This window comes from Hippopotamus amphibius, chromosome 13 (assembly GCF_030028045.1).
Source record: "Hippopotamus amphibius kiboko isolate mHipAmp2 chromosome 13, mHipAmp2.hap2, whole genome shotgun sequence".
Classification (NCBI taxonomy): domain Eukaryota; kingdom Metazoa; phylum Chordata; class Mammalia; order Artiodactyla; family Hippopotamidae; genus Hippopotamus; species Hippopotamus amphibius.
Window position 1 is genome coordinate 48,285,498 of NC_080198.1, and position 17,590 is coordinate 48,303,087.

Here is a 17,590-nt window from a genome sequence, read left to right on the forward strand (position 1 = left end):
TAAGGCTTTCTCTTCTCCAATAAGATTCTCATGTAATACATTCCTGAAGAATAGGCATTTTGCCATATTAAGTGGCATTTCCATCATGACACTGTTCACTTTTGTGAGAACAGAGTATCAGTGTGCCATCCTCTAAATATAGCACACTTAGATAGCTCTGTCTGGATCCTGACGGCTGCAGTGCCCTCACATCTAACTACTTCACCACAGAGAACTCAAAACACTGGCATAAGTCTCTGTGTCAGCGTTGTTGTTACAGTTAACGCTAGCCTCTACAATAGGACAGCTGGTAGTTATTCATAAGCAAATCCCAGGATCCGGAATGGCACCCAAACTAAAGAATTAATGTGATTGTAGTTGTTGCCATTGGACAAGATTTAATGTGAGAGGATCTGAGTTCAGTTGGTTGCATGACCAAATGCTGCTTTGCCCTTCCCAGTGCCTACGCCTTGCTTTCTTCATCCAGAGAGCAGAAATAACCACAGTCCCAACTATCTAACGTGGCTAACGTGAAGCTCAAGTGAGTTAAGATAAATGCAAGCACTTAACAGACCACTAATCACTCCACAATGTTTAAAGTGTCTTGAATTGGCTAGCTCTTTTACATATTTAGCTTATGAAGTTGACAAGAGGGTAAGCCCAGCCTTTCTTTAAAATTTCATATTTTAAACTAAACAAAAGCATCCTCAAATTATTTCTTACAGCATGCATCATGTGGTATCACTGGCCACACTAAGAATTTTTGGTGAAGTAAGGAACAATATGGAAAAAATGAAAATGTCTTTATAATCATTATACTGTAGCACATTTACATAATAAAACAAAAATAAAAAAAATTTTAAGGTACTTTGTGGTATTCAAAGTCTTTTTTTGAAAATTCAAATGAATACACAAGTTTGGGGAGTATGGCCTTATAATGCATGTTAGTCTCCTTATGAGAACTTATTAGAACACAACTGACTTAGAAAGAAAGATAGAGGTCATTAAATGGTACATTTAAGATCTATGCATATCTTTCTATGTAAATTCCATCTCAAAAGAAAAAGTCCTCTAAGCATACTGAACTCTAGTCAACAATTCACATGCTGAAATATTTAGGGTTGAAGTGTACTTATACCTGCTACTTATTTTGAAATGCATTTCTCCCTATCCTTTCTTACCAGTGTTCTCTGAAGCAAAAAAGTTTTTATGTTGAGGAAGTCAATTCACCTTTTTTTTTTTTTCGATGTAAGGCCTTGGTGGTGCATAGCTAAGAAAGCACTGCCTACCCCAAGGTGACAAAGATTTACTCCTATGTTTTCTTCTAAGAGTTTCATAGTTTTAGCTTCTATATGATCCGTTCTGAGTTAGATTTTTTTATATGGTGTGATGCAGGGACCCAACTTCATTCTTTTGCATGTGGATATCTACTTTTCCCATTTGTTAAAAAGACAATTTTTCCCTCATTGAATTGTCTTGGCATCCTTGTTAAAAATCAACTGACCATAAAAGTAAGGGTTTCTTTCTGGACCGTCAATTCCATTCCATTGATTGATATGTATATCTTTACGCCAGTATTACACTGTCTTGATTACTGTAGCTTTAATGTAAGTTTTAAAATTAGGAAGAATGAGCCCTCCAACTTTGTTCTGCTTCTTTAAGATTGTATTTCCTATTCTGGGTCTCTTATCTTTGCATACAAATTTTAAGATGGGCATGACTATTTCCGCACCAAAAAATTTGTGCAGGGGAAAAAAAAGCTGGGGCGTGGGGGGGGGAGATTTTGATAACGATTACATTTAATCATAGATCAATTGGGGGAGTACTGCCATCTTAACAATATTAAGATTTCAAACCATGAACATGGCATGTCTTGCCATTTTAGATCTTCTTTAATTCCTTTCTACAATGTTTTGTGATTTTCAATGAACGTCTTGAACTTCTCTTATTAAATTTCTTCTCACAAGGGTCATTTTAAAGATCAAATGGATACAAAAGTTTCTATAAACTGTAAAATGTGTCAGAAATATAAGGTATAACTGATACCAACAAAACAAAATAAAATCCACAAAAGACCTGAAATCACAATAGCAAAAGAGGTGACAAAGCAAAACTCAGAAGTAAATCCCCTGGCTAAAGTTAATCTTAGTTGAGCCATAGGTGGGTGGGTAGGTGGGTGGGGAACTACATTTTTAAACACGAATCTAATCCAACACCAGACCTACAGATTTCATGGGAAGGCACTTTTAGCTATTTACAATTAACCAGATATGCAGCAACATTAAAAAGAACCATAAGTCCTCTTACTGAACTGTATCAGGGTGTGTTTTCTTTCTGAGGTACGTGGAATTATTACTGAAATACTTCCTCCATGAAAAGAAATGAAAACCAAAATATAATAGAAGCATGTAAGTAACCTCTGCCACTAATAAAAAAATAGAAGGGACCAGAATTAAATCCCAAAGCGGGGGGGGGGGGGGGGGCATGGGGGCAGAAATTAGCCTTGGACCTTAGACTTTCCTGACTGGGAATGAATACTACTGATGATACTCATAATAACTCTATTCCAATAGCAACAAAAATAAACTTTTCAATTTGTATGGAAACGCAAAAGACCCCAAACAGCCAAAGCAATCTCGAGAAGGAAAGACGGACTTGGTGGAATTAGGCTTCCTGACTTCACACTATACTACAAGGCCACAGTGATCAAGACAGTATGGTATTGGCACAAAAACAGAAAGGAAGATCAATGGAACAGAATAGAGAACCCAGAGGTAAACCCAAGCACATATGGGCACCTTATCTTTGACAAAGGAGGCAAGAATATACAATGGAAAAAAGACAGCCTCTTCAATAAGTGGTGCTGAGAAAATTGGACAGCTACATGTAAAAGAATGAAATTAGAACATTTCCTAACACCATACACAAAAATAAACTCAAAATGGATTAAAGACCTAAAGGTAAGGCCAGACACTATAAAACTCCTAGAGGAAACCATAGGCAGAACATTCTATGGCATACCTCAAAGCAAGATCCTTTTTGACCCACCTCCTAGAATAACGGAAATAAAATCAAGAATAAACAAATGGGACCTCATGAAACTTAAAAGCTTTTGCACAGCGAAAGAAACCATAAACAAGACAAGAAGACAACCCTCAGAATGGGAGAAAATACTTGCCAATGAAGCAACGAACAAAGGATTAATCTCCAAAATATACAAGCAGCTCATGCAGCTTAATACCAAAAAAGCAAATAACCCAATCCACAAATGGGCGGAAGACCTAAATAGACATTTCTCCACAGAAGACATGTGGATGGCTAACAAACACATGAAAAGATGCTCAACATCACTAATCATCACTAGTCTGGCATATACCCAGAGAAAACCATAATCCAAAAAGAAACGTACCATAATGTTCACTGTAGCACTATTTACAATAGCCAGGACATCCAAGCAACCTAAATGCCCATCAACAGATGAATGGATAAAGAAGATGTGGCACATACATACAATGGAGTATTACTCAGCCATAAAAAGGAATGAGATGGAGCTATATGTAATGAGGTAGACAGACCTAGAGTCTGTCATACAGAGTGAAGTAAGCCAGAAAGAGAAAAACAAATACTGTATGCTAACTCATATATACAGAATCTAAAAAAGAAAAAAAAAAGGTACTGATGAACCCAGTGACAGGGCAAGAATAAGGATGCAGACGCAGAGAATGGACTGGAGGACATGGGGCTGGGGGGGTGGGGGGCGAAGGGGAAGCTGGGACGAAGTGAGAGAGTAGCATAGACATATATACACTATGCACAATAAAAAAATATAGATAGCTAGTGGGAAGTTGCTGTACAACAAAGGGAGATCAACTCGATGATGGGTGATGCCTTAGAGGGCCAGGACAGGGAGGGTGGGAGGGAGTCGTGGGAGGGAGGGGATATGGGGATATATGTATAAATACAGCTGATTCACTTTGGTGTACCTCAAAAGCTGGTACGAGAGTGTAAAGCAATTATATTCCAATAAAGAGTTAAAAAAAATAAACCTTAGAACATAATACAACAAAAGAAAAAAATTATATAAATAAAGACAATCATTTTAATTTCTTTTTAATCTATGGTAAAAACAAAACACTAAGCTGAAAATGACCCAAACTGACAACAGTTTTAAGTCAAGGCCAGTCAACATGGTGCAATAAATTGTGGCATTAGAAAATTCACGGAAGCAAGCAAAGATAGGGACAAGTTTGATGTCATTCCCATAAGGGATGACAAAAAGATGACAAGATGGCATGTAAAGTATGACTGAAAATGCATAAAATTTTGTACAGATGAATGATAAATGGCAAAGGCAATAATGTAAAAAAAAAAGACTCTTCTTTTTTCTGAAGCTTTATATAATGTTGATAACCACCTTACCAAAAAAATGATTTAAGTTAAAAGCGACAATTCTGGGGCTATTTCATAATATGAAAACTTGTAAGAATAACCAACTTTGATACTATATTAATAAGCTGATGAGGAGGAAAGATTCATTTAGCCCATCAGAGCAACTGCAAAATAGGACTATAAAAATTTATGTTGGTCATCTCCGGAAAAACCATAATTTTCTAATAGATTTCACATCAACCAACACTCTTATGGACATAATCAAATTCTAAGTAAATGAAAAACACTGATGATTTTAAAAAGAACAAATGCCATTAGATTAACCTTAAAAATGTAATAAAATTAAAACTCTGACTCAAATCAACAGGTCAAAATTAGAAAAAAGAAGCAATCATTAATGTCCTCTAAAGTCTTGGAGAAAACAACAATGTTCAAGCCTACAAGTTTTGTTTATCAGAGCAAAATTCTTCGAAATTTTTGGGTTTCCCTGAAGACCTGTATGACTCTTTCCACCATGTAGCTCACCTACTAGGGAAAAAAATTAGCGATGATATGATGTACTTTTAAATGACGTAATTTTATAGCAGAAAGGAAGATGACAACATTTTCCCTCTCTTGAGCCACGTTCGTCAGGTTTGTGTAACTTAAACCTGTCTTACACAGAAAGACAAAATAATGCCCTGAAATGGTAGGCATGATACCTGAAATGGCAGGCTCATAAAAGGAAGAAGTCAACAAGATATAACGTGATATAAGTACAATGTTCGTGAGGGAATGATTAGAGGAGAGAGCAGAGCTGACACAACAGCTGTGAGAGTAGCTAATCCAAGTGCCACTCCAATCTAAAGACACAGGCAATGAGGTCCCCTCTAGACACATCACTTCTGCTCAGAAAAGACTCAATACCAACAGTTGGTAGCCCCTTTTTATAAAAATAAAGAGAAACTGACCCTCCCACAGCTGTTCACCCACTACCCCCAGCCCCCCAACACACATACACACATACATGCAGAAACAAAGAGAAAGAAATCATTAATAAAATAACTTCCCAGAAATTAAAGACATGTCACCAGATTCAAAGGGCCTACAGAAGGTGCAACACAAGTCCTGAGTCCACAGGTAAATCATAGTGAACTATGAAAGTTAATTTCAAACATGGGGACAAGGATGGTTTTACAAGCTTCCAGGGGTGGAAAATCAGGTTACATACAAAGGATTAACAATTAGAACAGTTTCAGTCTTCTGGAAACAAAAGTAATTCTGGCAACAAGAAGACAACAGAGTGATGCTTTCAAATTCCTGAAAGAAAATTACAGACAACCTATGCCCAGTCACACTGTTCTATTTTCATACTTGATCATTAAAAACATTTCAGACATGCAAGTTCTCAAAAACTGACCTCTTTTACACCCTTTGTCAATAAGTTACTAGACAATACATTTCTAATAAAAGAGAAAATCAAAAGGGAGGACATTTAACACGTAGGAAATAAACCCAACGCAGAAGAGGCACAGGGGATCCATCGTCAGAGAGGGTGGGACATCCCAGGAAGAAAGCTACAGATCGAAGCAATGAGACTCAAGAGACATAACAGAGGGCTGTCATCACCCAAGTCCCCAGAGCCCTTCAGACTTCTTTTTTAATATGAGCTGAGCTGGCCCAGGTTTTTAATCTGAATTTAGTTTGTCTTGATGCCATGCTGATGAAGTTCCCACTGTCCCATCCCAAGGTGCCTAGATTGGCTGAGGTCCTATATCACACCATGGACATATTTTGCTTTTACCTATTCCTAACGACTGGAGCAGGAAGAGCTTAGAAAGAGCAGTGTGCTTCCCCAACCGTATTTCTTCTAGATATTTAGTACCTTGTAAAAACTTCAGCTCCACCAGGTGCCCTGATTGTGATGAGTCTTATGGTTTCCCAGGACTCATTAGCAAACTTTCCCAAGGACTTAACAGAAAGGACTCAAGGAAGACTGTTCAGCTTATCTTCTCCTGTGAGCCTTCATTGAATACTGGCAATATGGACCTTTTTATTCATAGCTAGCTTTCTACCCGCTATTCAGGTTTTCAAAACTGTCCAAAGAAGATACTGCTTAGGGATACATACTATGGTAAAAATTAGCCGATTGTTCACCAAGTCATTTCCCTTTTCTGCCCACAGCTATGCTACCTTTCACAACCTTCCTTGCATTAAGTGCAACCACTTAACTGAATTCTGGCCAATGGGATTCAGACAAAAGTGACATATGTATCAGTCTAGGCCCATCAAACTTCCCATGGAATCCACCACACTCCCTCTCTTTGCCCTGGAATCTGCCAGCCACAGGCAGAGAGCTTAGTGAAAGTGTGAAAGTCTCTGAGCCCCAGGGAATGGTAGAGTCACAAGAAGAAAGGGGCCCGCGCCCCTGGCTAACTTTGTGGAACCAGCTACTCCTTTGCCAGTGCTTCCCGACTCACAGCAGAGATGTGAGTGAGAAATAAGCTTTAAGGTGTTAAACCACAGAAACCTGGGGGGTAGTTTGCTACAGTAGGTTAGCCTAACTTGACTAACAGACATAAAAAGGTGGTCAAACTATTCAGTTTCTCAAGATTAAACCACGTATCAATTAGGAAGACAGATCTGGAGGGAAAGATGGAACTGCAGGGCTAGGCAGGGAATGGTCCCAAAAGAGTGATTAACATGTGAAATGGGATTATGATTATCTGGAGGGGAAAAAGGTGCCGTTTAAGGATATTTACAAGAAACTTCTAGGATACTGTAATGTTCAGCTTCTTGGCCTAGGTAGTAATACTGCAGGTGCTCATTTTATTATTCTTCCTGAGGCTGTATTTTTGTATTCTACTTTTCCACAGATTTCACAAATAAGCCACTAATTATTTTGCTCAAAATAAATAAGAAAGAGTAGACACTTGAAAAATCTGTTGGAGCATTTGGGAAAATAAGGTGAATAAAAAACTAAGCCAAAAACAAAACAAAACAAAAAAACAAAAAAACCCTTAACTCCCTGGGAAAAAAAAGAGTTAAACAATAAAGGAAACAATCACAATATAATTCTTGGCTGAAGTAGTAAACAACATTTATTTAGTTATAATGAAAACTCAACTATTGATTTAAAATTGCAAAACTGGAATGCTGCAGGGAGAGGAGGCAGGAGGAAACAGTGAAGAAATACTACAAAATAATGATAAAAAACACCAGTTTTCCACCATTTGAAGATACTCTTACATTGATATGTTTTTTTACACAAAAATGAGTTTATAAAATATGTGCTATTTTGTAACCAGGTATGGCAGACAGATGCTAAGGTGGCCACCCCACCATGACCTCCCACTCTTGTTGTTCACATCTTTGTGTAAACCCCTCCCCCAAGAATGTGGGCAGAACTTATGACTTGCTTCTACCAACAGAGTATGACAAAGGTTATGAGATGTCATTCCCATGATTATGTCACATTACATAACACTGTTTAGCCTGCAGACTTGCTCTGGGCTCTCCTTGATGGTCTGATGAAGTGGTTAGACTAGGAAACACCAGACGGTCAAGAACTTCAGGTTGGGACTTCCCTAGTGGCACAGTGGTTAAGAATCCGCCTGCCAATGCAGGGGACACGGGTTCGATCCCTGGTCCAGGAAGATTCCACATGCTGCAGAGCAACTAATCCCTTGAGGCACAACTACTGAGCCCACCACGTGCCACAACTATTGAAGCCCATGCACCTGGAGCCTCTGCTCTGCAACAAGAGAAGCCAGCACACCGCAACTGAAGAGTAGCCCCCACTCGCTGCAACTAGAGAAAGCCTGCATGCAGCAACGAAGATCCATCACAGCCAATAAATAAATGAATAAAAAAATTAAAGAAAAAAAAAAGAACTTTAGGTTGCCCCTAAAATCGGAAAACAGCCTTTAGGAGCTTGAAGATAGCTTCTAGATGACCAAATAATTTCTCATAAGCTAGAAGCTGCAGTCATAAAACCACAAGAAAATTAATTCTGCCAAAAATCTAAGTGAACATAGAAGCAAATTTTCCCCCAGTTGAGTCTTCAGGTGAGAATTCAGTCCAGTCACCACCTGATTGCAGCCTTATGAGACCCTAAGCAGAGGACCCAGTTCAACCTCACTCAGACTCCTGCCCCAGAGAAACTACAAGATAATAAATATGTGTTGTTTTAAGTTGCTAAATTTGTGTACTTTGTTATACAACCTAGAAAAAAAACACAACCGCTTTTAAAACTGTGGATGAATGAATTCAGCAAAGTTGTAGGCATACAAAATCAACACAAGACACTTTCCTAGTGGCGCAGGGGTTAAGTATCCACCTGCCAATGCAGGGGACACAGGTTCAATCTCTGGTCTGAGAAGATCCCACATGCTGTGGAGAAACTAAGCCTGTGCGCCACAACTACTGAGCCTGCACTCTAGTGTCTGCAAGCCACAACTACTGAAGCCCGTGCACCTAGAGCCTGTGCTCCACAACAAGAGAAGCCACCTCAATGAGAAGCCCAAGCACTGCAAGGAAGAGTAGCCCCTGCTCGCTGCAACTGGAGAAAGCCTGCACATAGCACTGAAGACCCAATGCAGCCAACAAATTAAACAAAACAAAATCAACACAAAAGATCAGCTGCATTTCTATACACTAACAATGAACAATTCAAAAAGGAAATTTCTAAGAAAACAATACCATTTACAATAATAAAAAAGAACAAAATACTAGGAATAAACCTAACCAAGAAGGCAAAAGATCTGTTCACTGAAAACTACAAATCATTGCTGAAAGAAACTGAAGGACACATAAATAAGGAAAGCCACCTCAGGTTCATGGATTGGAAAACTTAATATTGTTAATATGTCAAATTATCCAAAGAAATCTATAGATTCAATGCAATCTCTATTAAGTCCCAATGACAGTTTTTGCAGAATTAGAAAAACCCATCCTAACATGAAAACTCCTATGGAATCTCAAGAGACTCTGAATAGCCAAAACAATCTTGAAAAAGAAGAACAAAGTTGGAGGTATCACACTTCCTGATTTCAAAACTTACTAGAAAGCCACAGTAACCCAAACAATATGTTACTGGCATAAAGAGAGCCATATAGACCAACAGACTATATAATAGCACAAAAATGAACTTGGCATATATGGTCACATGTTTTTCAACAAGGGTGTCAAGATCAGTCAAGGGGGCATGGACAGTCTTTTCAACAAATGGTGCTGGTAAAACTGGAGGTCCATTTGCAGAAGAATGAAACTGGACCCTTCACGTATGCCATATACAAAAATTAACCCTTAGCAGGTCCAAGAAATAAATGTAAGAGCTTAAACTGTCTACACAAAAGCTTCATGACACTGGATGTAGTGAAGATTTCTTGGACAGGACACCAAAAGCACAGGAAACAAAAGAAAAAGTTAGATGAAGTGCACTTCAAAATTAAGACTTTTGTGCATCAAAGTACACTATCAACAGAGTAAAAAATCAATCCATGGAATGGGAGAAAATATTTGCAAATCATATATCTGATAGGGGATAATATATCCTTATTAATATCCGGAATATATAAAGAACTCCTAAAACTCAACAACAACAACAACAAAAACAACCAGTTCAAAGATGGGCAAAGGACCTGAATACATATTTCTCCAAAGAAGATATACACATGGCCAAAAATCACATGAAAAGATGCTCAACATCACTAATCATTAGGGAAATGCAAGTCAAAACCACAATGAGACAGCATCTCACACCCATTAGAATGGCTATTATTTTTAAAAGAAAGAGAGAGAGAGAAAGGAAGGAAGAAAGGAAGGAAGGAAGGAAGGAAGGATGGATGGATGGATGGATGGATGGATGGATGGATAATAAGTGTGTCAAGGATGAGAGATATTAGAACCCTTGTACTCTGTAAAATGGTGCAGTTGCTGTGAAAAATGGTATGGCAATTCTTCAAAAAATTAAACAGAGAACTACTGTATAACCCAGCAATTTCACTTATGGGTATACACCCAAAAGAAATGAAACCAGGGACTCAAACACACATACACTTGTGTTCACAGCAACATTATTCTGTAACAGCCAAAAGGTGGAAGCAACCCAACTGTCCATCAACAGACGAATGGATAAACAAAATATGCCATATATCTATATGATGAAATATCATTCAGCCTTGAAAAGGAGTGAAATTCTCATACATGCTACAACATGGATGAAGCTCTGAGGACATTATGCTAAGGGAAATAAACTAGTTTTAAAAAGACAAATACTACATGAGTCTGCTTATATGAGGTACCTAGAGTAGTCAAATCCATAGGGACAGAAGGTAGAATAATGGTTACCAGGGGCTGGGGGGAATGAGGATTACTGTTGAATGGGTACAGAGTTTCCATGTGGGAGGATGAAAAGGTTCTGGGGGTGGATGGTGGACAACAATGTGCATGTACTCAATGCCGCTGAATTGTATACTTGAAAATGCTGAAAGTGGTCAGTTTTATGTTATGTGTATCTTACCACAAGAAAAAACCACTTAGGATAGAGAGCAAAGGATGAGCGTAGCAAGAGAGGAAGACGGTAACCCTCTCATTTCCTTGCCTATCCACTCAGACACAGTGATATCCATAATAGGGAAAAACACCGAATCTAAACCCAAAATGCATTTTTTTTCTATTTTTAGTCCTATAATCCATGGATCACTTAACTGGAATACTTTTTTTAAAAAAATAGCAAGAACATGTATGCTTACTAATTATACTGTAATTATAGAATAACACAATAAATTACAACGAATACAATAATTATATTGTTTGTTTTCATAAATGATTAAACCATTTAACAAAGAAATAAACATTTTAACATCCTAATCCTCTGCACACAGCATACTCTATTTAACTTAGAAATCAGAGAGCCTAAAAACTGCTCCTAGCTGTTAAAATGTTTCTATTGAGGAAAGCGGGAGATGTAGAAAGAGTAACAAACTGATCAGAACAAGCAACTGAGAAGTTAAATTTGTTTCCTAAAGCAGTAAAGACATTTTATATCAAAACTAGTTAAAATTTTGGTATTCATAATGAAAGAAAACTGAGATATATAGGGTTCACATTGAAAACAATGGAAAAAGATGGCTATGCTTTTTATAGAAGGGTTTTTAATAATCTACTTCTGAGAAAATAAAAACATCCTGATAAGCCCTTGCACTCCAAGGTTTTCCCAACCTCTTTTCTGCTCTCTCCTCTCTGCTCTGTTCTAATCTCACTCTTTTTTGGAGGAGGAGGGGAAGGCTGAGACAGGGAAGGGATATAATAAGATACTAGGAATAAACCAGATAATAGGAATAGAAAAGAGAAAAATACTCCAATTTATTTTTTCTCCTCACACAGAATACTAAATACGCCATCATCATCAAATGCTAACAATCCAAATTTCTGAGGGCACAAAAACTCAGTTTCCTGGAGTGCCAACCTAATCGAAAGCAAAAGAAAGGAAACCATCTGCAGGCTTTGCATCTATGAATTAAGTCTGTGTGCCAAATTCTTCAAACAATCTCCACTCTAATCCAAGCCTGCAGATAAATATGGTGACATGAACCTTGATCAAAAGAGTGTACACCAAGCTCTTTAACAGCTTTCTAGCCAAAGAAGTGAGATCAGTTAAAGAACTTCAAACCCAAGCACTTTATTCATGCGAAAGCGCCTGGTGCAGAAAGGCAGCTACGCGGAGACACAGGATCTGGTAACAAGCAAGAGCCTGGAGAGAGAGCGTCCTGGTACCACACATGCTACTGCACAGTGCTGTGCGAAGAAGAGAATGAGAATTTGGGAAGAGGCTGATTTCTCTGTATAAACTCAAAGTAATCCTGTAAAACAGCCCGTCATTACCAGTGTCTTTTTGATCCCAGGGACAAATGTGAAGGTCTCTGAATTGGACTACCATTTCAACGTGGGGTATTGGCCTCCCTGTGTGGGTGACAGTAATGTTTTTCCCCTGTTGTAAAACATTTGACCGATCCTTGCCAAACACTCTCAGAACCAGACATGACATCAATACTGGTACAATCCTGTGCAACTCCTTGTGCACATTCTTCCAAAATGCTGGCCTTGTTAGCTTCCCTTAATCATGTTCATTCCCTAAAAAGGGAAGATAAAAATAAAAACTGGAGCCCCGGACAGACATGCTAAGCACATTTTCACCCCAAAACTTAGCCTTAATCTTCTGACAGCAAATGTCCTTTCTAAGCCCCCACTTCTGTTGCTGCCACTCTCCCTAAACCATAGGCCTGCCTGACTTGCAGTGGGGCCAGGGCAGATTGTGATTAGGAGGTAGGTTCTGTCAGGCGAGCTTCGACAAGGCCTCAAAATAGACCCTGGGCACCAGCCAGGGAAACTGCCACTCACAAGTTCCAACTTCATCCTCATATGTTAGTCCCTCAGCACTTTTTTTCCCCTCTAGTCTCTCTCATTTTAAAAGGGCAAAGATTCCTGAACCTCTTCCTGGTCGTGAATGAGCTGTATAACACTGAAATTAAAAATGTAAACCTCCCTTATTCTGCTTACAAAAACTTTGCAGAATAAAGACTAAATCTGTACCTACCTTCTGCCTTGAGAAATTAATCCACCAATAGTACTCTGGGTTGCAAAAGGATTTCTGCATCCCAACCCCCACAGAGGGTTATTTTAATAGACTAAGACGTGGAAGATAAAGGAAGAGAGGTGGTAAGCCATTTATATCCCACGTGACTAATAATATGGCAGCAGACTTCTGAGGGCAAGAAGTGAAACTATATACAATGTTTTTAATTGCTATTGGTCATAAAATCCTAAAACAATCAAGCTACTACACAAGGCACTCATTTAACTAGTATTACCAAATATAAACAAAGTAGTTCATCTATTATGGCACAGTCTTTAAGGTGCAGTACTTTTATCTTTACCAGTACAAATAAAATTACCCAGCTGTCACTCTAAAATGTTTAAAATTGCCTCATAAAATACATTTACAGTATATTTTTAACTTGTAAGGATAAAGAACACAAAGTAATTAAGAGCTCTTTTCTCCTACAAGGTTAAGAAAAAAGGTAACTTCTATTATAAAATAAATCCCAATATAAGCTTGAAATAAATGTTTAAATATCACAATTTAAGTCCCAACCTTGTACTCAGTGTCAGAAATAAATTCCATATACACACTTATGCACTAGAGCAAAGACTTACATACGAGTTGCTCATTACAGCAGTGTTAGCAGAAAGCTAAAAACAACCTAAATGTCTGTTAATAGGGAATGTTAAAACAAATCATGGAAAATGAACCAGTTCTGGGTCATCTACACTAGGAAGGACATCCAGTCTTTTAAAAAAATTATATGGACATATGTGCTAATATAGAATGACCTCTAAGACATATCAAGGGTAAGAATGAAAGGTACAGGACATTTCTCCTAAACATAGGTGATTAGGTACGTAAGAGAAAATCTGGAGAGAGATACACAGGAAACCATTAACAGTGGTTGCTTGGATTATGGAGTCGGCATGGGGGGGGGGTGGGGAAAGAAGGCTAGAAGTTTATCACAGAAAATAAACTTCCTTTTCACCTTATAACATTTTCTTTTTAAATGTTTAGCAGTTTTAAAAAGTCCCACAAACATCTACTCAACCCATGAAGTAAGTACTCCCCTCCTATGGATGCCATGTCTTCCCTCTTCTTAACCACGGTACTCTTATCATACTACTGCTCTCCCAGCCACCAGATCCCAACAAAAGCATATGTATGCAGCAATCTCAGAGCTTCTACAAGAAACAGAATTCCCTCTCCATTCACCAACCAAAACAAAGATACAATAGAACAAATGAAAAAGTATTAGCATACAGTAAACCCAGTTTTTAGCCATATTTGATTCCTTTTAAGTCTGGCTTAATTTATTGTAGGCCAAAAAGCTTTTAAAGTGAAAAGTACAACGTGCAACACAAAAAAAATCATTTCTAATGGTATTCTATCTATCATCTTAAAGGGAGGAATAGAGAAAAAAGGCAAAGTTATTTTACTCACAGGGTAAATTTTGCTCAATTCCTTCCTTCTGAAGTTTTAAAAGTTGAGTTTTGAACGATGGTCAGAAAGTCTTTATTTGCAAACTGGATAGGGTGGTACAATTTTCCTGTTAAAGGACCATCTCTCCATTCAGATTCTCCAGACAGAAAGGAACTACCTAAAAGGAAAAGGCTATGAAATGGCCTCTATTTTGTAGGTGCAATGAAAAGTGCTTCTATGGTGAGGACAGAAGAACTGTACTTCCTCTAAAATGATCCTCTTAGCACTCCCAACACGCTGCAGGAAGAATTCTTTTTTTTCTATATACCATCAATTCTGTTCCTCTTCACACTAGGAGCAGGGTAAACATTTCACAAAGAGCTCTGCAAGAAACTGCTCCCTCTCATTTCTAGTAAAGATCTGTTTTTGTTTTGAGAGAAAAAGAATCTGTTTTGCCAAATATATTCTCCGTATGACTTTTTCCCTTCATTGTGGAGATGCTTCAATCCTGACCTAAGAAGAATCCTCTTGTATATCTACCTATCAGGACTGTCAGTTCAGGTGGTTTCCACAAGGGATTTTCCAAAAGGGAATCTCTGTTCACTGGAAACTGAAACTCTTCAGTCACTATTAGCTGGACAAAAATCAAAAGCAACATTAGGGAACGCTCTGCATATAAGAATGGATATCCAAGGAAATCAGATGCCAAAATTTAGTCAAAGAATTAAAGGAATTTAGTAAGCAAGACCAACAGGGTAAACTTACCATTCCTTTATAACTGATAACTAACTATAAGTTCTTTATAAATCAAGGTAAAATAAGCTGATTTCCAAAAAGAAGAAAAAACAAGGCTAAAAGTATCAAGAACTCTGTGATTCAAAGTCATTTTGCTTAGCAACACTTTAAAAGCCAAAAATGACCAAATACATTTCAGCAATAAAAAGTTATTTCTAGTTTAAAATGAATTCACGCCAATAATGAATCACTACTTCAATACGCACTTTCTTCTCTAGCAGAACTTAAATACGAGCTCAGTATAGCCTCATCCCAAATTTTTAAGGGCAGATTTCCCCAAACGGGTAAGGCCTTTCACTCAGAAGACTGTTTTGTGTACTGCAGATTCTTTCAGTGAACTTTTTCCTACCTTAATGATGGTAACTCTTCTTTTCACTGACATTTGTTTCTAGACATTTATCTTCCTTCATTTATCCTCCCACATTTGGGGGGGAAAGTGGGTAAAATCACAACAATCCACTTAGGAGCTAACAGACTATTCTAAACCCAGAGCTTCTGCAAAAGCTCACTTTTTATTTCCACACCGTACTTCATGACAATAAATATGCAGTAACAAACCTAAGGAAGCATCAGTACCACACTTCCTAGGAGCGAAGGCATCTAATTAAACAGGCAGTAACTAACCTCTAGCTTTCCTCTATTCCAAGTTTAAGATTCATATCAATGATTCACAAAGTGAATGACCTAACTTCCTAAATGAGTCACACTTTCTGAAATTCTTATTCTATATGAATATAATACTGGGTCATCATCTCTACATGTGTTAAACAGAGCACGATGTTGGTTAAACAGGGTTAATTCTGCAAGACCTTCAAACCACAGCAAACCTCAAGTCCCTGCCAACTTGCAACGCTTTGCCTTTTCCAACAATTGCACCTCTCCATACAGAAGCATTCCCCCAAACATTTTACTTTGAAACAATGTTATTTTAAACACTAATTACGAACGGATCCATCCACACCCGGCTCTCCATCTCTCTGGTCCCACTACTACATCCACAATCTCTTCCCATTGTGATGCCATAAAAAAGTAACGGGCACTATTAACCTTACATATATCTTCTAATCAATGAACCGACTCGACGGTTTTTCTTTTCAGGGCAGAAATGCTGAGTCATTAAATGGAAACTCAAAGAAAATGAGCTACAAACAGTTAAAGGTTAGGTTGCAATATTTCCCTGGCCAGATCTCCACAGCCTGATATTTGTATCTCCCACGGTGGAAAAATTAGAGCAAACACTTGAACTCTTCCGCCCTCCCCCCGCAGAAAGAAAAAGACACGGGTTTCCTCAGGTCCTCGGGCTTCCTGCCGGACATGCACGGGTACGAGAAGCAGGCCTGGCTGGAGCTATATAACTTAACAATCTCGGCGTGAATAACTGCCCGCATTAGTCAAGCATTAACCCTGACACTCCTACCAAGCGCCTGTTCTGCCCGTGCTTCAGTTCGGGTCAAGAAGGAAGGGGAAAAAAAAAAAAATCGCACAAAAGCGCTACGCCCTCCGCCGGCCTGACAACCTTTCCCCGGGATGGCCGGCCGGGGACACGACCGAGGGAGTGCCTAGTCCGGGGAGCAGAAGGAGCCCCGAGCCCTCGAAGCGGCGAGACAGCGGCGCGAGCTCCTCTCTCCCACCGTGGGAGTCGCGCCGTCCCCGCTCGCGGAGCGAGGCTGCGCGTCCGAGACCCGGCGGGACGCCCGCGGACGCCGCAGGCAGGGGGCGACCTCCACCCCGGGGCCCGCCGGGGGGCCCGGCCCCCAGCAGGGGTCGACGGCGGCGCAGCCCTCGCGCGGCGGCCGAGGCCGGGGAGGGGCCCCCGCTCCCCGCTCCCCGCTCCCCGCTTCCCCCGAGGCTGGCGGGAGGAGCGGCCCTTACCTGTCTCCGGGCGCGGGCGGTGGCTGCGGCGCCGCCCGGGAAGGGCCGCCGCGAGGCTCGCCGGCCGGGAGCCCGCCGGGGCGAAGGGCGAGGGGCGCGGAGCGCGGACTCGGTCCCGGGTCCCCGGCCGGGCGGGCCGGGCTGGACGCGGCGGCTCCCGGCGCCGGCGGCCGGTCCGTCAGTCACGCCGGTGTCCCCTCGGCGCCGCAGCTGAGACAGCGGGAACCGGCCCCGGGGAGGAGCCGCAGCCCGAGCGGCGGGCTGCGGAGGCGGAGGCGGAGGGGGGCGGGGCCGCAGGGTCGGCGACCCGCTCACCCGGAAGCAGTTGTGGTCGCGGCGGCGCGCGCTGCGGGACGAGCTTGTGCCCTTCGCGGCCGGCTGCGCGCCGCCCGTGGGAAAAAGGCTGGCGACCGCGGGCGGGGTGGAGGCCTGGGTGGCCGCCCGAGGTGGCTCCTCCCGGCCCACGGGGCCCACCCAAGGACCGCGGCCGGGGATGTGAATCGATGCGCGTGCCTGTTCGAGGCCGCCCCTGCCCTGGTCACCTCC

The 17,590-nt window shown here is 40.5% G+C and overlaps 1 protein-coding gene across 21 annotated transcripts in view; it reads right to left on the reverse strand.

Annotated features, from left to right (window-relative positions):
* The window catches only part of LRRFIP2 (LRR binding FLII interacting protein 2), a 109,263-nt gene extending 91,936 nt beyond the window's left edge, over window positions 1–17,327 (reverse strand). For 6 of the 21 annotated variants that reach the window (XM_057705761.1, XM_057705757.1, XM_057705756.1 and 3 more), the window contains exon 1: window positions 17,045–17,325. The gene's annotated coding sequence lies outside the window, so the exon portion shown is untranslated. Of the gene's footprint in view, window positions 1–14,398; window positions 14,556–17,044 lie in introns of all 21 variants that reach the window. The other 15 variants (XM_057705765.1, XM_057705762.1, XM_057705753.1 and 12 more) reach the window with 11 other exon arrangements.
* Window positions 17,328–17,590: the final 263 nt, after the last annotated feature.